Genomic DNA, 22,560 nt, shown 5'->3' with positions numbered 1-22,560 from the left:
GTCCCAGTAGTAATGTTTTATGTCATGGAAGAATCGTTTCTTTTGTTGGTAGGATAAATCAAGTGGAACCACTCCGGCGGCTAAATAATTGACAAAATCAGCGTACCATGGTGTAACGCATACAACCAAGGTGGTCTCTACCTGTTTGTCAGCTCTATTTTCTTCCAAATTAGCTATAAGTTTATCGTACGAGAAATCATCGTTGATCGATATTCTTTCCGGTTTCAGGTTTTCAAGTCTAGAGAGGTGATCTACTACTACGTTTTCAGTTCCTTTTTTATCTTTGATTTCCAAATCAAATTCTTGTAGCAACAAGATCCACCTTAGGACTCTAGGTTTAGCGTCCTTTTTTGTTAAGAGGTACTTAATGGCAGCGTGATCAGTGTAAACGATTATTTTAGCTCCGACCAAGTAGGAACGAAATTTATCTAGTGCAAATACTACTGCTAAAAGTTCTTTCTCGGTCGTGGCGTAATTCATTTGTGCTTCATCTAGAGTTCTACTCGCATAATATATGACGTGAAGTTTTTTATCCTTTCGTTGTCCTAAAACAGCGCCTACGGCGTAGTCACTTGCGTCACACATTATTTCGAAAGGTTCATTCCAATCCGGGGTCTGCATTATGGGCACGGAGATCAATGCTTGTTTAAGTGTTTGAAATGCTTCTAAACATTTATTGTCGAAGATGAATTCAGCGTCTTTCATTAATAATTCGGTTAAAGGTTTAGTTATTTTAGAGAAATCTTTAATGAATCATCGGTAAAAACCGGCATGTCCTAAGAAGCTTCGTATTTCCCTCACAGTTTTCGGAGGTTGAAGGTTTTCGATTACTTCTATTTTGGCTTTGTCTACTTCAATTCCTCTATTTGATATGATGTGTCCTAAAACAATTCCTTCTTGTACCATAAAGTGACATTTTTCCCAATTAAGTACTAGGTTTACTTTTACACATCGTTCTAGAACTCTTTCTAGGTTTTCAAGACATTCTTCGAAACTTTGCCCGCATACGGAAAAGTCATCCATAAAGACTTCCATGATGCTTTCGAGAAAATCGGCGAATATTGCCATCATGCACCTTTGGAAAGTTGCAGGAGCATTGCATAAGCCAAACGGCATTCGTTGATAAGCGAAGGTACCAAAAGGACATGTGAACATTGTCTTTTCTTGGTCATCAGGATGAATTGGTATTTGAAAGAAACCTGAGTAACCGTCCAGATAGCAGAAATGAGAATGCTTGGCTAGTCGTTCTAACATCTGGTCTATGAATGGTAAAGGAAAATGATCTTTTCGGGTTGCTTTGTTTAGCTTTCTATAATCAATGCACATTCTCCATCCCGATTCAATTCGTTTGGTTATAGTTTCTCCTTTTTCATTTTCATTTACTGTTATACCTCCTTTCTTTGGTACTACGTGTACAGGACTAACCCATTTGTTATCGGATATAGGATATATGATACCTGCCTCTAATAACTTCGTTACTTCCTTCTTCACTACCTCACTCATGATCGGGTTTAGTCTCCTCTGATGTTCCCTAGAAGTCTTACAGTCTTCTTCTAGCATGATGCGGTGCATACAAATAGAAGGACTTATCCCTTTAAGATCGGTGATGTTGTATCCTAGTGCGGTTGGATATTTTCTTAAGATATGTAGGAGTTTTTCGGTTTCAAGTTTTCTTAGGTCTGCATTGACTATTACTGGTCGTTCAAGTTCTTAGTCTAGGAATTCATATCTCAGATTTTTGGGAAGTGTTTTCAGGTCGAGGGTTGGTTTCTTAAGGCATTGCCTAGGATCTGATGTTATTGCTAAACATTGGTTCAGTTTGTCTTCTACACGATAGTCGGACAAATCGTCATTTTCGGATTCTGTTTCTTTTATGCATTCATCGATGATATCCATGAAGTAACATGTGTCTTCTATTGCAGGTGCTTTCAAAAATTGGGAAAGAATAAACTCAATTTTCTCTTCTCCTACTTCGAAAGTGAGTCGTCCTCGTTTTACGTCTATGATAGCACCGGCAGTTGCTAAGAAGGGTCTTCCCAATATAATTGGTGTAACTTCATCTTCTCTTATGTCCATAATTATAAAATCGGTGGGAATGTAGAATTGACCTATGCGCACGGGAACATTTTCAAGAATTCTTACGGGATATCTAACGGAACGATCTGCTAATTGCACAGACATTTTAGTTGGTCTTAATTCTCCCATTTCAAGTTTCTTGCATATGGACAAGGGCATAACACTGATACCGGCTCCTAAATCGCATTAAGCGCTGTCTATGACAAATTTTCCTATATGACAGGGTATAGAAAAACTACCAGGATCTTTAAGTTTAGGAGGCATATTTTGGATTATTGCGCTACACTCAGCAGTGAGTGTAACGGTTTCGTTATCTTCAAGTTTCCTTTTATTAGATAAAGTTTCTTTTAAGAACTTAGCATATGAGGGCATTTGTGTAATAGCTTCTGTAAAAGGAATTGTGACGTTTAATTGTTTCAGTAGGTCAACAAATTTTTTAAATTGGCCCGCGTTTTTGGTTTTAATTAGCCTTTGAGGATAAGGGATGGGTGGTTTGTAAGGCGGTGGAGGTACATAAGGTTCTTTTTTTTCTACGGTTTCCTTATTACACTCTTCCTTTTCTTTGGGTTTACCTTCTTCCTCAGTTGACTTTTTAGAGTTTTGGTTCTCAATCCTTGGGTCAGATGGTCCTTCTACCTCTGTACCACTTCGTAATATAATTGCATGAGCGTGGCCTTTTGGATTAGGTTGTGGCTGTCCAGGAAATGTACCAGTTGGGGCAGCAGTAGACGCTTGTTGTTGAGCTACTTGCGAGATTTGTGTTTCAAGCATTTTGTTATGGGTAACCAGGGCATCTACTTTACTTGTTAGTTGTTTAATCTGTTCGCTAGTGTGTACATTCTGGTTTAAGAACTCTTTATTGGTTTGCTGTTGAGAAGCTATGAAGTTCTCCATCATGATTTCCAAGTTGGATTTCCTAGGAACGTTATTGTTAGGTGTAGATGGGGTCGGCTTTTGATATCCAGGTGGTACAGCTGGAGCTTGACTGGGAGCTTGACCTGGTGTGTATAAAGCGTTGTTACTTTTATACGAGAAATTAGGATGGTTCTTCCAGTTTGAGTTATAGGTATGCGAGTAAGGATTTCCTTGAACATAGTTCACCTGATCTGTTTGAATTCCTGTTAGGAGTTGACAATCTGTAGGAGTGTGACCTTGAATTCCACAGACCTCGCAATTTTGAGTTACGGCAACCACGGTGGCTGGAGGTGATACATTTAAACTTTCAATTTTCTGGGCAAGAGCATCCACTTTTGCATTAACATGATCAAGGCTACTTATCTCGTACATGCCACCTTTTGTTTAAGGTTTTTCTACCACTGTTCGGTCGCTTCCCCACTGATAATGATTTTGGGCCATGCTCTCGATAAGTTGATAAGCGTCGGTGTAAGGTTTATCCATAAGCGCACCATCGGCGGCGGTGTTTATTGTTAACCTTGTGTTGTACAAGAGACCATTGTAGAAGGTGTGAATTACTAACCAGTCCTCTAAACCATGATGTCGACAAAGTCTCATCATGTCCTTGTATCTTTCCCATGCTTCGAAAAGAGATTCGTTATCTTTTTGCTTAAATCCATTTATCTGGGCTCTCAACATAGCTGTTTTGCTTGGAGGAAAATATCGGGCAAGAAAGACTTTCTTCAACTCATTCCATGTGGTGACTGAGTTGGAAGGAAGAGACTGAAGCCATCTTCTAGCTTTATCTCTTAACGAGAAAGGAAAGAGACGAAGCCGAATTGCCTCTGAAGTGACACCATTAGCTTTAATAGTGTCATCATATTGGACAAATACGGATAAATGAAGGTTTGGATCCTCGGTAGGATTTCCAGAAATTTGATTCTGTTGCAATGCCTGCAACAGCGAAGGTTTAAGTTCGAAGTGGTTCGCTTCAATTGCGGGTGGAGCAATACTCGAATGCGGCTCATCCTGCGATGGAGCAGCGTAATCTCGAAGAGCACGAGCTGGTTCGGCCATCGCTGGTATCGTTAAAGGAAGGAGATTTTTGAGATTAGGAACTTCGATTGGAGGAAGATTGTTTCTGGTACGATACTCCCAAATTCGTCGTAATAATCGGAGATATCGTTCGACGTCGTTGATTCGTAAGTAGTACGGCTCGCCTTGTGAGCGAGTGTGTGGCATACAAATCAACGAAAAAGGAAAAATAAAAATTGCCTTAGTCTCTATAGCGTAACAAAAGAGTTATGATATCGACTAAATAAAAGTCCCCGACAACGGCGCCAAAAACTTGGTCACGACTTTATGAGTCTATCGGGGTACTAACTGCAAGTGCACAGTCTAATCGCGAAGTTTTAAAAGATATCGATCCCACAGGGACTTAATGAATCGATCTACCATTTTTCTAGGGTTACTGCTTAAAGCTAAGGCGTTTGATACTTTAATGATTAGGGGGAAAAGTACAACTAAATTTGGATCTAGCTAAAATATCAAATAATATGGATATCAGTATGTAGTTCGTCGTAGATAGGGAATCAAATCTTCGTTGGTCTTTTTCTTAATTTTAAAATAAGTCTTTTCAGTAGACACTATTAATTAAAAGTCTTTTCCTCAAACTCTCGCTCTGTTGAATTAGACTATGACTTTATATTTTAACGTGCGCTCTCACTATTTCGTTAAATCTAAAATCACTTTTGAAAATAATAGAATCTATAGAAACTCCTTTTGAGAAAATACTAACCGTTTAAACGCCCTCGTCTCAAACTCTCGCTCTGTTGACTTAGATTATATGATTAAACTTAAATGCTTAACTCTCGTCCTCACATTTAACTTTTAAAAATAATTTTTGAAAATGATTAGAATTTAATTAACCTTAAAAATTGCTTTCGCCCTGATTTAAAGTTAATGTTCAATTTACACTGTCCAATTAAAAGCTCAAACCGTCGTTCTATTGATTTTGACTTCTTTATGTCTTTTACTCTCGTACAAAAACCTTGGTATTAGCTTTGTAAATTGAGACCAGAAAAAGAGTGACTATATTCTGAAATAAATTTAAACCAACTCAATTTCGATTCCTTTATTCCGCTTACTTTACATACCGATATCCAAATTAATTAGCCAGACATGATAAACATGCATAAACAATAATCATGCATAAATACGGCCATATCAAACAAACGATATATATAAACAGCGGAACAAAACATATGTAAATTAAAACAATAAATCAATTAATTAATGAACCTGGAAAAATACTAGAAATCTGGATTTTATCTCCTACGCTTCGGTGCTCGAACACTCCACCACAAGTCGGTTGGATTTGTTCTTCACAATTCTCGATCAGATAGGAAAGTAAAAACAAGGAAATAAAATACTATGATCTAACGTAAGGTTAGATCCAGTAAAAGTTACACAATAATTTCCGGTGTAGAAACTATCGTGAGAAAATAAATTGTATGCTTCGGAAATTAAACTAGAAAAGAAAAGAAGAAATAAATTGCTTGAAAAATTAGAATGCTGGAAAAATAATGCTGGAAAAATTGTACGGAGAAGAGAGAGGTCCCATTGGCTTTTATGAGGTTTATTTATATTCACCTCCCAAAAATAACCGTTTCCTAGAATGGGTCTTCAGTGTGGTTCAAAACGTCTACGACTGCATGAGAGAATTTAGGGGAAACCGTGCACTCCGTTACGCACGTAAAGCCTAAAATATAGGATGGAATGTGTGACGTCCGTCACACTATGTGTTACGGTCGTAACGCTAGGTTTTAGGACGTGGCGATCGGCACGTGCTTGTTGCGGTCGTGACAACAATCTTTTTTTTGTTCCAAGCGTGGGTTGGGCTTTGGTGCTTCAGCTTGCTGCTTTTCCTAGAAAATCTTCTTTTTGCACCCCTTTTCTTTCTTTTTCACACGTGCTTTAAATAATGATACCTGAAATAAATAATAAGAAAATACCGAGTAATATCGAATAATATGAAATAAATTGAATCAAATAACGATATAATTTAATTAAATCAAGTCTAAAAATGTGATATAGTTTCATGTTATCAACTCTTGTTATTTGATCTCTAGCTTATCCATAGCTTGATGATCAAGAATTTACCGCTACAGGAACCACTCCCCTTGAGATGTATCCTCATTGGGTTGAGTCTTGATTGACCTTTTCTTTCTAGCTCTTACCTAGATAGATGCTTTGAGTCTCCTAAGAGTTTATTGCCCCGTAACTGGTAATATTCTTCTTAGTTTGCAGTTTGTTACTTCTTGCCCAATACCCGGCGAAAGTGTCCCTAGTGGATTATTTTCCAAGAGTTTATCCTTGATATGTTCATCTTAACCGGTGACAGATTTTCTCTTTCATGGTATTCTACCCAGTAAAAAGGTAGTTGTAATCTCTATTTTATTCCTCAGAGAGTTAATCCTTGATATGTTCATCCTAACCGATGACGGGTTTCCTTCTCTTTGCGGTCTTCTACCCAGTAACCGGTAGTTGTAAATCCTGCTTTTTTCCCTATTTTAGAGTTTATCCCTGATATGTTAATCCTAACCGGTGACAGATTTTCTCTTTGATGGTATTCTATCCAGTAACTGATAGATGTAATTCCTATTTTCTCTCCTTCCCAGAGTCTATCCTTGATATGTTCATCCTAACCGGTGACGAATTTTCTCTTTGATGGTATTCTATCTAGCGTTTGATAGATGTAATCCCTACTTTTTGTTCAGTTGGTATATCCTTGATATGTTCATCCTAACCGATGACGGGTATCCTCCTTGACATTCCCAAGCAAGTCTATCCTTGATATGTTCACCCTAACCGATGAAGGATTTTCTTTCTTGTTGAGTTTATCCTTGATATGTTCATCCTAACCGATGATGGATACTCTCATCTTTGGTCTTCTACCCAGTAACAGGTAGTTGTAAATCCTACTTTCTGCAGTTTTTCCCCAGCAAGGATATTCTTACCCAGTAACCAGTAATGAATACTCCCTCCTGGTGGTTCCCAGTCAGTCATCCTTGATATGTTCATCCTAACAGATGAAGGATGTCTTCTCTGTCAGATCTTTATTATCTCCTTACCCAGTAGCAGGTAGTAGATAATAGATTTCTGCTCCTCCTGTGTTGAAGTTTCTTTCGTCCCCAGTTGAGTTGAGTGCGTATTTCCTTAACAAAATCACTTCTCCTGCATGATTCGAGTACTTCAGTGTAATCTTGATCTACTCGCTTTCCTTGCAGATGTTTTGTTTCCCCGGCTGAGTCTTTCCATTTTGTATGTAATTCCTCTAGTCCCCCAATAGTTTTAAGTCGTAGACTGGCCTACGCATAACCTCATTTATCCCCCCCAGAGTCTCTGTCTCCCCAGTGAGTTTTCCACATGGAATGCATTATACTCCTTCGGACTTTTAGTCTCTCTGATTTCTTGTCCTCTATGGCAATATTTCTCCATAGAGAATTAACTTTTACATTCATATCATATGTATCATGAGGTCTCTTAGGGACGAAAATTTGTTTCTCTATGTTGTTATTTAAGCCCATTCAACTGAGTTGAGCCGAAGATTTTAACCTTCACCTCCTCAGTTAGAATGTCCTTAAATAGGGGTAGTTGTAAGACCCCAATTTTGACCCTAAGATCCCTCATGCAATTTCATCATAAGCACTAGCATTGGGATCACACCTTGGCATCCTCCTTACTCCTCTCTCTTTGGGTTTGTTTTGGGAGAGATCACCAAGCACCATGTGATTGTATCATACTTGTATATTATCATTTTACTAACCAAAATACCAAAATATGTCTTTGCATTTGCCTAACTCTTTTGTAGGTAGGACATGATCACATTGATTTATCAAGTTCATATCTAGGGTTTGAGGCCCTCATGACAAAGAACATACCCATGAATTCATCTGATCAAAACTGGGTCTCCCTAGGCCCTATATCCTACAATTTTCACCATATTAAAATGCTTCCAAGTGCAAAGTTACTCTAAATGACATTCCAAACAACTTTCATGTTGAGGCGTAGAGCTAGTTTTGCTTGGAAAATCATTTTCTATGTTGAAACATTATAGGTCATTTTGTCTAAACCCTAATTTAAAAGTCAACTTCTCAAGGCCATAATTTGCTCAATTTTTGAGATGAAAGATTTACAAGTTGCACAATCAAATTCAAGATGTCTAATTCAACTTTTACGTTTGGAGTGAGAGCTAATTCAACTTTTATGATCATGTGATATGAGGATACATTATAGGTCATTTTTGACCTATACCATTGAACAAGTGATTTTTCCAAACTTCAAAAATGCATAACTCTATCATTCTAAATCTAAGTGATTTTTCCAAGTGATTATTAGTTTTGATTTGAAAACTTCTTAATTTTGGGTTTTGTTTGTACTTTTTTCCCTTTTCCCTTGGAAACAATAAAAGCGTGGTGGTGACTCTTGTTATTTGATATCTTGCTTATCCATAGCTTGATGATCATGAATTTACCGCTACACACACTACGCCAAACAAGACCTTAGACAGCGCTTTTTTTAGCCTTAGACAGCGCTTTAAAGCGCTGTCTAAACCTCCGCTGCTAAAGGTTTAGACAGCGCTTTTTGAAATCTTAAAAGCGCTGTCTAAGCCCCCCCCTTAGACAGCGCTTTGGCCAAAAGCGCTTTCTAAGACCCTTCTATTTTAGTTTTTTAGGTATACCTTAGACAGCGCTTTTGGCAAAAGCGCTGTCTAAGGTATACCTAAAAAAATTAAAATAGGGGGGCTTAGACAGCGCTTTTTGAAAAGCGCTGTCTAAGCCCCCCCTATTTTAATTTTTTTAGGTATACCTTAGACAGCGCTTTAGGCAAAAGCGCTGTCTAAGGGGGGGGCTTAGACAGCGCTTTTCATAAAGCGCTGTCTAAGCCCCCCCCCCTTAGACAGCGCTTTTGCCTAAAGCGCTTTCTAAGCCCCCCCTTAGACAGCGCTTTTTCCAAAAGCGCTGTCTAATGTATACGAAAATTTTTGTAGCTTTTGTTTTAAACCACATTTTTTCCAGGTTTATAAACCAGAATTTCTACCTGTTTTCAACCAGTTTTTGACAGACAGAATCACATTTTATACATGCCATTTTGGCCTTTTTTCTACCAATTTTTGGCTAACAAATATATATATACCAATTCAAACCAATTTTGCCTTAAATGTATCAAAATATATACAAATTTATGTACACATTTACAAGTCATTACCTATACTCGAAATTTATGTACACATTTACAAGTCATTACATATATTACAAATATACTACAAAATTACACAAATTTATGAAAAAACTTTGAGCTCTATCATGAATTGACACCACTCCTCTTTGATTTCGTCCACTTGATCCTTTGTATAAAATGCACACTTGAATTCCTCAAAGTACTACATATGAAGCAAAAAATATTTTGAATTAATTCCAACTATTTAATTATATGAGATATGTGTAAATATAAAATTAACTCATAAGTTAGTAATACATACATCGGTGGGAATCACTAATCGGCCCAAAGCAAGAGTATCCCGCATAAACCTCAACACGAAATACCCGCAATCTATTTGATTACGTTGTTGAGGACACTACATGAAAAAAAATATGGATTATAAATCCTAAGTTTTATCAAGTGTCATCACTAATATAATAAAAAATGTGGTAATTAAAAATATACCGCCACTTTAATCCATGTAATGCGGTTGGCGCCCCTCCTTGAGGTTTGGATATCTCGTTGGGCCCGAAAAGCTTGTAGGATGCTAATAAAATAAAAATGAAGCAATTAGAACAATTAACATAAACTAAGAAAATTTTGAACATTCTCACTTACGTGTCAATTAGGCGCTTCATATCCGGGTATGTTGTCCAATCATTTCCTAACGAGTCAAGATAATACACAATTTCTCGGATAGGATTGATTGCGAGCAACAACCAATGTCCACTGTAATGATTAGGCAAATGTTAGATGGTAACTTGGAAAATAATTATAATATATGAATTTAGAATGAAATGCTAACCCGGTATTAAACGGTATAAAAAACAACTTCTCCGCATTTTTATTGTCATTGAGGATCCGAAGAACGTACTCCGTCACGGAATCCGGGTTATTTAAGATTGCACCTAAGTTGATGCTCGCTGGTGCTAAGAATCCGAATGACTGGTCCAAATCATTGGGGCGCATCATTTTGTCATACAAAAACCTAATATAAAAACATCATTAACACCTCTTTTGAAACATAAAGTAAACCGGATTAACATAAAGTAAACCGAATTAATAAAACAAAGTAGACCGGATTTACCTAATATATGTATTGACAACGTTGACGCCGATTTCTTCATGACCAAAAACTTGCATGAAGTCTTCATTACCAATCATTTGGTCGTGAGCAAAGCCGAAAATCCCTTCCTCCATATGTATAGTCCGAACACCTCCGGTCGGTATATCGGTCATCTCTATAAATGTCCTGAGGCACGACCTATACTTGGTGGTAGGTTTTTTCCTAGCTACGGTCTTCTTAGCACCAGAACTTTTTACCCGTGCGGAGGCGTTCTTAACCTCCTTTATTTGTTGTGCGGAGGCATTGCTAACCTCATTTTCTTGAACCTACATGTCATATAAATAGTTAGATCAAATTAAGAATGTAACAACTTCCATGAATATATGTCATATAATTGTATATTACCTCTTTTCTTGATTTGGATTTTGTGGGAGTCTATTTAACATAATCAAGGAAAATATGTAAGTAAAATTTTAAGCATAAATTTTAAACTTTGAATATACACATTAAAGTTAACATAAGTAATAAGCATACCTCATATCCTACGCATATGAGGTTTGTCGGCCATGCAACAAACGAACCTACTGCTTCGTGCACCGTTGTTGCATCCGAATCATCGCTAGGATATGGTAATAATGCATTCGGGTCAACTGCAATATCAACTGATACCTTCAAACATCCAGCAGGGAGCTCTCTAGTGTGGAGTAATACTCCGCTAACGTTATGCACTTTTCCCTTGCCAACCATCCGATAGTGTGGTGACGACAAATACAGCTGACAATGGGAAATGCCCTAAAACCAATAATAACAAGAAATCGTTAATGTGTATATATGTCAAATACATAATTTAAGCAGACAGTTCAATTTAAGACAATTATATGTAATTACCTCTGGAATGTTCGGCTGAAAGGTACAGTTGATACTGTTTTTGTCCGAAGCATCTCTGTATACCATTGAGGCGCTAGCCTCTCTTTCTCTCCTCAGTGCATCAAGCTCAGCTTGCATGGCTTCCAATCTTGCATGAAGCTCCCGATTACTAGGAGCCTTTCCTTTTCTAACACTGAGGGAGGTCGGAGTGACTCCAAATCCCTTACCCCTCACCCGACCAGAATACTCAGGGACATCTAATGCCCGACTAAGTATGTTCTTAGTATCATCGGGAGATAGAGTCTGAGATAGCTCCTCCTGAAAAATCAGATGAATACCGTATACTTGTCAAATATTTGTGTATAAAAATGTTATTCAATTAATGAAAAAATGTTATACTTACACATTTCTGGTATACGTTTAAAACGTCTTCTTGAGGAACTCCGGATTTGCCCACACGGGCTTCCTTCCACAAAACATGTGCAGGAAGAGATGTTTCTGAACTTTCCTCCTTCTGCAGCTACACATTAAGTCATACAATTTGATCAGATAAAACTAATATATGATGAACAAATTTGTTTTCGCAATTTATAAATACTTACCATGGATTGTTCTAAGCGTCCATATCCGACACGTCCTTTTCGGTACGGATATGCGGGACTCGATGCTCTTTCCCGATTCGTAGCACTTATTCTTTGAAAAGTCGGGTCTTGTCTTTTGGATTTGAAAGCTTCCCATTCTTCAGCCGATATCAAACTTTCATATTTTCTAGGAAGCTCCGCATCCACAAAATTACCATCCGCATCCTTAAGGAACTTGGATGATAAAAATGTCCGAAACCCTCTAAGAAGCTTTCCGGCCAATTTCATGCAAAACCCTCTTCTTTCTTCTTCGATGTTAAAACATCGCTAAGAAAAACATACAGATTGATAGTTAGTATCGGTAATTGAAAAAAATATAATTGATACGGTATAATTAAGGGCCAAATGATTGTACCTTTATCTCACTCCAAATTTTTTCTTTGGACTCTTTCAACTCTTTATTTCTCCAATCATCACACGTAATGGGAATTTCATTCCTTACTAGTGCACCGATGAAACTAGTTAAGGTATGCCCATTAGGTTCTATAAGTTGTCCCTGGTTGTTCCAAGAGACATCTAGTATGATGCCTCGAGATCTTCCTTGGACCACCCTTCGCATTACTGTGATGCCTCTTCGGATTTCTTCTTCCGCGGATACTTTACTAACTTCCTCATGTTGGTCATCAGCCATGTCTAACCTGTAATAAACCAAGGAAACCATCAAATATCAAATATAACTTATAATCAAAACAATTGAAAACAAAAAAATAAAGAAATCATGCATTACCAGATATAACTTATAATCAAAGCAATTGAATACAAAAATATAATGAAATCATGCATTACCACATATAACTTATAATCAAAACAAATGAAAAAAAAACATAAAGAAACCATGGATAATTTACCTAAGTCACTAACATCTCTTTCTTTTCTTTGTTGGAATATTAATCACTTGTTTCTTAGCAATGCGTACGGATGAATTGATCCAAATTCCCTCATTATGATCGTTTCTTATATATGACTCATCCGGTATAAGATCCTCAACTTCATCATTTCTATTCAACTCATTCCGTCTAATGCATGACTCATTCTCAACATCAATATCACATTGATCGACACCGCTATCATCAGTCACTTTGTTAGAGAAAAGCACTATAGACCATTTTGTACTCTTCGGGTCATTCACATAGAACACTTGTTTAGCTTGAGATGCTAGAATAAAAGGTTCATCTTTGTACCCCACCCTAGTAAAATCAACTTGCAAAAATCCAGACTTATCCATTCGTATGCCACTACTACTCACCCACTTGCAACCAAAGATGGGAATCTGAAACTTCTCGTAATCAAACACCCAAATATGCTCAATAACTCCAAAATATGACAAATTTGCATATTTGGGGTTTAAGTCCTTCATACTTGATATATGCATTGCTTCAGCTAGCACGGTGACACCACTATTTTGCATAGTACTCTTATCATCTTGTTCTTTGGTATAAAATGTGTATCCATTAATTGAATATGCGCTATGAGAAAACACATGCAAACTTGGACCATACGCCAAACATCTCAACCTTTCTGTTACCGAAGAAGGATCTGAAGAGCGCTTCAAATAAATATGATCCTTCAACCATTGTATGAAACTTTGATTGTGCTCTATAACTATCCAATTTTCATTTCTGTTCGGATTTAACCTTCGGAGTACATCCTTGTGCATTTCAACATATGGCTCAACCTCATTATTATTGTGCAGAACATACAAATGAACTTGATCCCGTTCATCCCTTGATATTGTCACAATTTTATTCCCAATTAATTTTTTACCTTCCATTTTGTCGAAAATCTGAGCTCTGGGGAGTCCAATCGATTGAACGTTAGACAAATATTCAGTACAAAACTCAACAGCTTCTTCAACAATGTATCGTTCAACAATACAACCCTCTGGTCGACTTCGGGATTTCACGTACCCTTTTAATATTTTCATGTACCGTTCAGCAGGGTACATCCATCTCATATATGCGGGTCCACCCAACTGTGTCTCTTTCACAAGATGAACAACTAAATGAACCATTATGTCAAAAAAAGACGGAGGAAAATACATTTCAAGCTCACACAAGGTAATTACAATCTCTTTTTGTAGTGTTGGTAAGATCTCGGGATCGATCACCTTACTACAAATTGACCTAAAGAAAAAACACAATTTAGTTATGGCACTTCTTACTTTTTCTGGCAAAATAGAACGTATACCTATCGGTAGAAAATGTTCCATTATAACATGGCAATCATGTGTCTTCAAATTCTTCAACTTGAGGTCTTTCATAGAAACAAGTCTTCTGATATCAGATGAGTATCCTTCTGGAACCTTAACTTCACTCAGAGACTTACACAAAATTTTTTTCTCCTTTCTAGATAAAGTAAAAGCAGCAGGTGGTAGATATGTTCGTCTTCCTTTCTTCACGGGTGCTAATTCAGTTCTCATTCCCATTTTTAACATGTCCTCCCTTGCTTTAAGGCCATCCTTAGACTTGCCTTTTATATTGAGTAATGTACCGATAACACTTTCAAATACGTTTTTTTCAATATGCATAACATCGAGAAAATGTCTCACGTACAAAGACTTCCAATATGGCAATTCAAAAATATCGACCTTTTCTTCCACCCACCTTTCACAATCTTATGTGCAAAAGGCTTGCCAAACTCAGTACGCACATCTTTCACCTTTTCAAAAACTTGTTCACCTGACAATGCGGGTGGAGCTCTACGATGTTCGGTGTCTCCATTGAATGCTTTTCTCCACCCACGGTAGTGATGTTTAGAATGTAAGAATCTACGATGACCGAGAAACACATTCTTCTGGCAAAGTTCCAATCGAATCGTATCGGTTCCGTCTTCACAAACAGGACACGCACGTTGACCTTTAATGCTATACCCAGATAGATTCCCGTATGCTGGAAAATCATTAATTGTGCCAAACAACATCACCCTCAAATTGAAACTTTCTTTCCTATATCCATCATAAACCTCCACACCGTTCTCCCACAAAATCTTTAAATCTTCGATCAGAGGTGTCAAGTATACGTCAATGTCATTCCCTGGTTGTTTAGGCCCAGAGATTAACATAGATAACATCATGTACTTACGCTTCATACATAGCCACGGAGGTAGGTTATAAATCATAAGAATCACAGGCCATGTGGTATGTGAGATACTTTGAAGACCATGTGGGTTCATTCCATCAGTAGATAATGCCAATCGAAGGTTTCTTGCTTCTGATCCAAACTCAGGATAATCATTATCAATCTTCGACCACTGTGGTGAATCAGCCGGATGCCGATACATTCCATCAATAATTCTTTCATCTGCATGCCAAGTAAGATGTCTTGCATCGGTTTCACTACGAAACATGCGCCTAAATCTCGGAATTATCGGAAAATACCATAAGACTTTTGCGGGAGATAATCTTTTCTTATATCGAGACAAACCGCATTTAGGGCACTCAGTTAACATTGCATATTCGTTACGAAACAAAATGCAATCGTTAGGACAAGCATGTATCTTATCATAGCTCATGCCAATAGAGCACAACATTTTTTTTGCCTCATAGGTTCGATTAGGAAGAACATTATCATCCGGTAGCATTTCTCTCATAAGGGCCAACAACTCTGTGAAACTTTTATCCGACCATCCATTACCCGCCTTTAAGTTGTACAACTTTAATACCGCAGAAAGTCTTGAGAATTTAGTGCAACCTTTGTACAACGGTTTCTCAGCATCGCTTACCATCCTCTCAAACATTTCAGGACAATCATGAAGATCTTCTTCCAGTGCTTCTACAATCTCTTCAACTCGATCACAATCGTATGTTTCCGTGTCTTTGTCGTATGAAGCATAGGTCGTACTACTTTTTCCACTCGATTCAACATTCTCGTTAATTTTCTCACCATGAAATATCCAACACTGATAACTTTGATCAATTCCATGCCTCAGCAAATGCGATTTCAATCCATGTGCGTCAACCTTACCAATATAACAACAACGCAAGCAAGGACAATGCATTCGTCTGGGGTTTTCAGCGTGTTGAACAGCATACTTAACGAATTCCAAAACCCCACTCTCGTACTCTTTGGTCATTCGATCGGCACAGATCCATGTTTTATCCATGGTTTTCCTACTTATTAAAGTAAACAATTAAACCATGTCGTATAAAATTATTAACAAAGTGGTTGTAAATAGGTTGAAGATTATTATTCCTCCAACTATCTCTCCTTTTCAATCACGCTTTGTATTAGGGAGAAATATTCATGATAATATTATGATGGCATAAAAAATGGATCATAACATACATAAGATAAAAGGGAAGATAAGATATTTTGTGATTAAAGTTTATCATAATATACATAAGATAAAAGTGAAATATTTGTTATTTTTATTGTTAGTGAAATCTTTGTGCAAATTCATAATTTAATCAAGCGAATTCTTAAATTTTTTCTTTTTTATTAATTGATTATATTGTAGTCTCTATTTCTAATATATTTCTAAGTTAGCAATAATAAGTAGTCTCTATTATATTGTAGTCTCTATTTCTAATATATTTCTAAGATAGTAATAATAAGTACTTCTATGCTTCTCTCAAAAGTAAGCAAAATCAAAGTAATATTAGTTCCACTGCAATTTAGTTGGTCATGCAGAAATTATGAGGTTCTATAGCAATTTAGTTGGCTCCACTGCAACCAACCTCCAAGGCATTTGCTAATTTTTACCAGGGGATATCCAACATCTATTAAGTTGGTCATGCAGAAATTCAACGAGTTTTCTCAAGTTACTGGTTTGGAGGTTAACCCTAACAAGTGCAGTCAATAAACTAAATATTTCAATAACATTTTTCACGGTCAAGATTTCAACAGGGCAATATGCTAACACCAAACAAGATTTCAACATTTTTATTGGTCAAGATTTCAACAGGGCAATATGTTAACACCAAACAGGGCAATATGTCAACATTTTTATTGGTCAAGATTTCAACAGGGCAATATGTTAACATTTTTGGAGGTTAACCCTAACATTGAGTGTAGATTCAAACAGGACAGCCATATGCTAACACCAAACAAGCACATTTGAACTCATTGCATTACAATCAAACAAGCACATTTTTAGAGCAGAACGTACCGTGAGAGGCGAGTGCGGCGGTCGAATGTTTCGTTGACGGCGGAGGGACCCTCGACGGCGGATAAAAGGGTTTTCGGAAGTTTAACGAAAATGGGGTTTTCGTGTTTTGGAGTGGAAGGCGTGATGTTGTGTGCTGTCGTCTTTTAGAGTGGAAGGTTGCTGGAGATTGAGGGGAATACGAGTGCGGCGGAAGCGCTGTGAGTTGAGTGAAAGGTTGCTGGTGAGTGAAGAGGCAAAACAAAAGAACAGAGAATGAAAGCGCTAAAGTCTGAAATTTTATTTTTATTAGACCTTAGACAGCGCTTTTGTGGAAAGCGCTTTCTAAGGGGGGCCTTAGACAGCGCTTTCCAAAAGCGCTTTCTAAACCCCCCCTTAGACAGCGCTTTTGGTTTTATTTTTTTTTTTAAAATTTAAAGACTTTAGACAGCGCTTTTTCAAAAGCGCTGTCTAAGGTCTATATTTAGAAGCGCTTTCATTATTTTCTTGGAACATTTTCAGCGCTTCATTTTTATTTTAACCTTAGACAGCGCTTTCTTTTAAAAGCGCTGTCTAAGATGCGCTGTTAATAGTCCTTTTTGGCGTAGTGACACCCAACAGAGTAGGCACAGGATTCCTAATCAAGAAGATCCTAATGGCGTTAACATCAACAAAATCGTCAATGTTAGGGAACAAAGCTAAACCATATATGAGCAACACAAAAATGGCTTCAAAAGCGTCCACACTGCCAGCTTGAGCAAAGACAGTAGCTTTCCCAATGAGAAACTCAAAAATCAATCCAAACATTCCTCCTTTCTTCACCCAATGAGCCTCAATCTCAGACTTCTTCAGATGAAGATCTTCAGCTATGATGTGAGATTTGGGACTTTCCTCCAATCCACTAAAAGGCACCTTGTCAGAAACGGGTATTCCCAAGAGATGGGCATACTCCTCTAACGTAGGCATAAGTTGATAATTGGGAAAAGTGAAGCAACGGTAGAGAGGGTCATAGAAATGGACCAACATGCTCAAGAGTCCTTCAACCACATCAGTAGATAACACAGATAGAAGCTTCCCATGACGTTGCTTGAAGTCCAAGGGATCTAATATAAAAGATGACAACTTCCTTAGCTCTTTCAAATTAGGACATCTGAAACTGTATTTCTTAGTGTTCCTTCGTCCACAACCCATGGTCTGAAAATATTTGCAAATAAGTGTAAGACCCCAATTTTGACCCTAAGATCCCTCATGCAATTTCATCAAAAGCATTAGCATTGGGATCATACCTTGGCATCCTCCTTACCCCTTTTTATTGGGTTTGTTTTGGGAGAGATCACCAAGCACCATATGATTGTATCATACTTGTATTTTATCATTTTCACTAACCAAAATACCAAAAAAATGTCTTTGTATTTGCCTAACTCTTTTATAGGTAGGGCATGATCCCATTGATCTATAAAGTTCACATCTAGGGTTTGAGACCCTCATGAACAAAAGAACACAGTCATGGATTGATACAAAAGTGGTTATGAGCATCATATATGAGTCCCAATGATCTCTACATATTATTTTGATCAAGTTTTCTTCAAGAGTTTGAGGGTGATTTGCCTTGGAAACCCTAGTTTGACTGGGTATCTTGAGTAACTTCTCCAACAAGCTATCTCACCATTTGATCAAATTTCTCAAGGGAAACTTCAAAATTCATCATCTTATGCATATTTGATCTATCATGAGCCTAGAAATTCAATATAATTTAAGATTAGCAAGTTGGTTGATGGTGGTTGGCCAGATGATTTCATTTTATCAAAATTGGGTCTCCCTAGACCCTATCTCCTACAATTTTCATCATATGAAAATGATTCCAAGAGAAACCTTACTCTAAATGACATTCCAAAAAACTTTCATGTTGAGACCTAGAGCTAGTTTTGCTTGGAAAATTATTTTCTATGTTGAAATATTATAGGTCATTTTGTCTAAACCCTAATTTGAAAGTCAACTTCCCAAGACCATAACTTGCTCAATTTTTATGAGATGAACGATTTCCAAGTTGCAAAACCAAATTCAAGATGTCTACTTTAAATTTGATGTTTGGAGTGAGAGGTAATTCAACTTTTATGAGCATGTGATATGAGGCTACATTATAGGTCACTTTTGACCTATACCATTGAACAAGTGATTTTTCCAAACTTCAAAAATGCATAACTCTATCATTTTAAATCCAAATGACATGAAATTGGTGACTATTTTGAAGGTATTTGAAAGAGATACAACTTTGATGAAGACACGTTTCTCATTTGAAGCTCACATAGAAGGTTAAGCAAGGTGGAATATTGAGATATATGGCTTGACACTTAGAAAAAAATTCAATATGTTGAAATTTCCAAACGTCCACCTCAAAATTCATCATGGGCCTGTACACGCCCATGCACCCATGCATCATCCATTGCCAATTTTGGAAAGTGACCTCGAAGGTGCAAATATCACATGATCCAGCTATAAATAGAGCTGCATATGCTCAGAATTCAACACACATTCACGCCAGCTTTGATCCTAAAACGCTAACCCTTCCATTTGAGAGGATAATCTTGAGAATTTCATTTTGAAATTGAGTTTGAATCTCACTATTTTGAGATTCAAAACTCTAGGGATCCAAGACCTTTTGTGCATTTCATTCTACTTCTGCAAGCATTCTGAGTGAGATCAAGCACGAGCCAAGGCAAGAACAGCTGAATCCAAACCTGCATTGAAGGTATTTTCCAGAAAATTTCATCTCTTCGATTCTCTCTCAATCTTGCTCAATTCTCTTGATTCTTTGGTTGTCTGAAGTCCTACCAATGTAGGCAAGAAGATTGAGTTGCTTAGAGGTCAAATTGAAGCAACTCAAATGACACATCTCAAAATTCAACTCCTCATATCTTTCTATATGTGAGGAGTTAGTTAAAATTGAGGTCAGATTCATGCTCTACGCCATTTTTTCTTTCAGATCATGTCCTCCTTTTTCATTTATGATGTGGTGATGAATGAACCAGTTCGGCCAAGGTCGCCTGAGAAGACGACCGGCGCTTTGCTCCGGCAATGATGTGGCACGGTCCAGAGCCATTAGATGGATTCGAAATGTTTTAATCATGAGCTTACATATTGATTACCAAGCGTATGGATGTTTGACTCAGGCGCACCATGGAATGCACGCGCTCAACCACTTGATCTGCCACCTCAACTAATGAGGCAGATCAAGTGGTCCACGTTTTTTTGATTTTTCTGATTTTGATTTTTATTCCTTTGATTTTCATTAATTCATATTAATTTTAATATTGATCCAAAAAATATGAGAGTTTCACCAAAAAATTTCAAATAACTTCATCTTTCATACTCTGAATTAAAATTATTTTTTGGATCATTACTAATATTTTTCATGATTTAATTGATTTTGCATTTGTTTTTAATTGTTTAAAAATACTTTTAAGTCTTTAAAAATTCTGGAAAAAAAAATCCATGGTCCTTTGACCTTGTTTGACCTATGATAAATCTCATGGCCATTTATTTGGTGTTTTGATGAGGTTTTAGGAATTTGACAAACCACATTTAATTTAAATGTATTATTTTAGTATTTTTAATTTGAATAAATGCCAAATAATATTGTTGACCAATTGTGATGACTTGTTTGTGTTTGACTCTTGTTGTTTGGCCTTGGTCAAGGTTGATTTGAATTTGTCAAGTTAATATCATTGGATTTAGGGGATTGATGGAATGTACATTCCATCTTCCAAAATGAATGGATGATATTAATTTGGAAAAAGTCCTCCTTTGATCAATTTGAGTTTTCATCTATTCCCCTCCCACTTCATCTCATTCCCCTTCTTTATGCATTCATGTCATTTGGCCTATGATATCTCAAAGTCCTAAAGCTAGTTGATTGAAAAATTAACATGAGTATGGATGAGATTAGGCTACACCTTTTGCATATCTTTTTCTGTGTGTGGTATGTTTCATGAGCATAGTCCATAATACTATGTCTCTAACATGCATTAACACCAAAATTATATTGCCTGGCCTCAAATAGTTGTGACTTCTACATAAGTCCAATTACGATTGCTTAACATAGCGCTAAATTTGTGACATAAAAGGCATAGCATTCTAGTTAGTGAGATTGTAAGCCTCCCCCTTTCATGGTATTGTGTGGAAACTTGGCCTTTTTTCCTTCCTTTGGAAGATGTCTTGGTTCAAGGATCCATGCTTGTGTTAAGTGGGTTGAGTGTTCTCCAAAGAATGTCTAAGAATGAAAAGCAAAAATAAAACAATACTAACTTCTAACCTATTAACAACTAACTTTTAATTTCAAGCCATTTACTTTAATGTCATTTAATTCTAGCTTTTATACATTTGCCAATGTTCATATCCTTCTAATTGTTTATGTTAATGCAATTTTCACTTTGTCCACTTGGACCATATTGTGTGATATATCTTGTTTGTGTATACTTTGCTTGTTTGTGTGGTCTTTGACCATTAATGTACATAATAACAACAAAAACCCTAAAAAACTTTTGTGTGGAATGTTGGCTTGATCTTGGACAAATGGACCTAGAACTTAGGCAACACTCCTATGTTAAAGGACTTGGCCAATGCCAATTTATTGAGAAACCAAGTGCTTGCAATTTGAAACTTCATCTGATACATCATTCAAGATCCCTCTGAGTTCATCTGCAACATGATCATTGTGAAGTTGTTATTTTGAACTTGTGACTTGTGAAATTCATCTGCTACATGGGTTAATCTTGTAGAAGATCATGGAATGGATAAGCTTGGATGTGGCTATCTTTATTTTATGTCTTTTCTCTACAAGATAATATAATTGTGCATTTTTGTGTTGCTTGATTCTAAAAGTCCAAGGGAATTATGGGTTTCTATTGACATTCTTGTCTATTGGATTGCTACCCATTTGGTCAGATCTTTTCAACTCTTTACTTTTAATTTTGTACATAGGATTAGTCTCTTCATCTTCTCCCCATTTCTTTAATTTCAAAATCTCTCCCTCCCTTTCCAAAATCTTCTTTGATTGAACTTATTTTGTTCTAAACTTTGGCCACTTTGCAAAACGATAGAAACTTTGGCCATATGCCATTGCATTTTTAAACTTCTTTTCCTCAATCAAACTTGTAAATAAACTTAACTATACTTGACTTAAACTTTCAAAAAGCCAAACATAACTAACTCATTCAAACCATTTTTAGGCCTCTGTGCCTTTCAAACTTAATTTTTGTTAAAAGCAATGCATCCACTTTGAAATTTGTATCACGAACTACGAGGTTTTGATCCCTCATTTTAATGTTGGTACGTAGGCACAAGACCGAAGGTCTTGCCAAACACAAAAATATAATTAATGACTTCTTTTCTCATCCCCCCATTCTATTTGTTTGTAAACATCACTTTGTACCAAATACATACGCATACAAAAAGGGCTCCCTAGGAGTACCTAGGACATTTTGGGTGCTAACACCTTCCCTTTGTGTAACCAACCCCCTTACCTGTAATCTCTGACATTTTGTTAGTTTTGATTTGAAAACTTCTTACCTTTGGGTTTTGCTCGTACTTTTTCCTTTTTCCCTTGGAAACAATAAAAGCGCGATGGCGACTCTTGTTATTTGATCTCTAGCTTATCCATAGCTTGATGAT

The 22,560-nt window shown here is 36.9% G+C and overlaps 1 non-coding gene across 1 annotated transcript; it reads left to right on the top strand.

The window, feature by feature from the left end:
- The first annotated feature begins 3,562 nt into the window (after positions 1 to 3,562).
- On the top strand, positions 3,563 to 3,669 carry LOC127133511 (small nucleolar RNA R71). The gene has a single exon (XR_007807479.1). It is a non-coding gene; the product is annotated as a small nucleolar RNA R71 (small nucleolar RNA).
- The last annotated feature ends 18,891 nt before the right edge of the window (positions 3,670 to 22,560 follow it).

The sequence above is a fragment of the Lathyrus oleraceus genome, chromosome 3 (assembly GCF_024323335.1).
Source record: "Lathyrus oleraceus cultivar Zhongwan6 chromosome 3, CAAS_Psat_ZW6_1.0, whole genome shotgun sequence".
NCBI lineage: Eukaryota > Viridiplantae > Streptophyta > Magnoliopsida > Fabales > Fabaceae > Lathyrus > Lathyrus oleraceus.
Note: the sequence above shows the minus strand (reverse complement) of the source record. Positions and strands in the feature narration are given on the sequence as shown.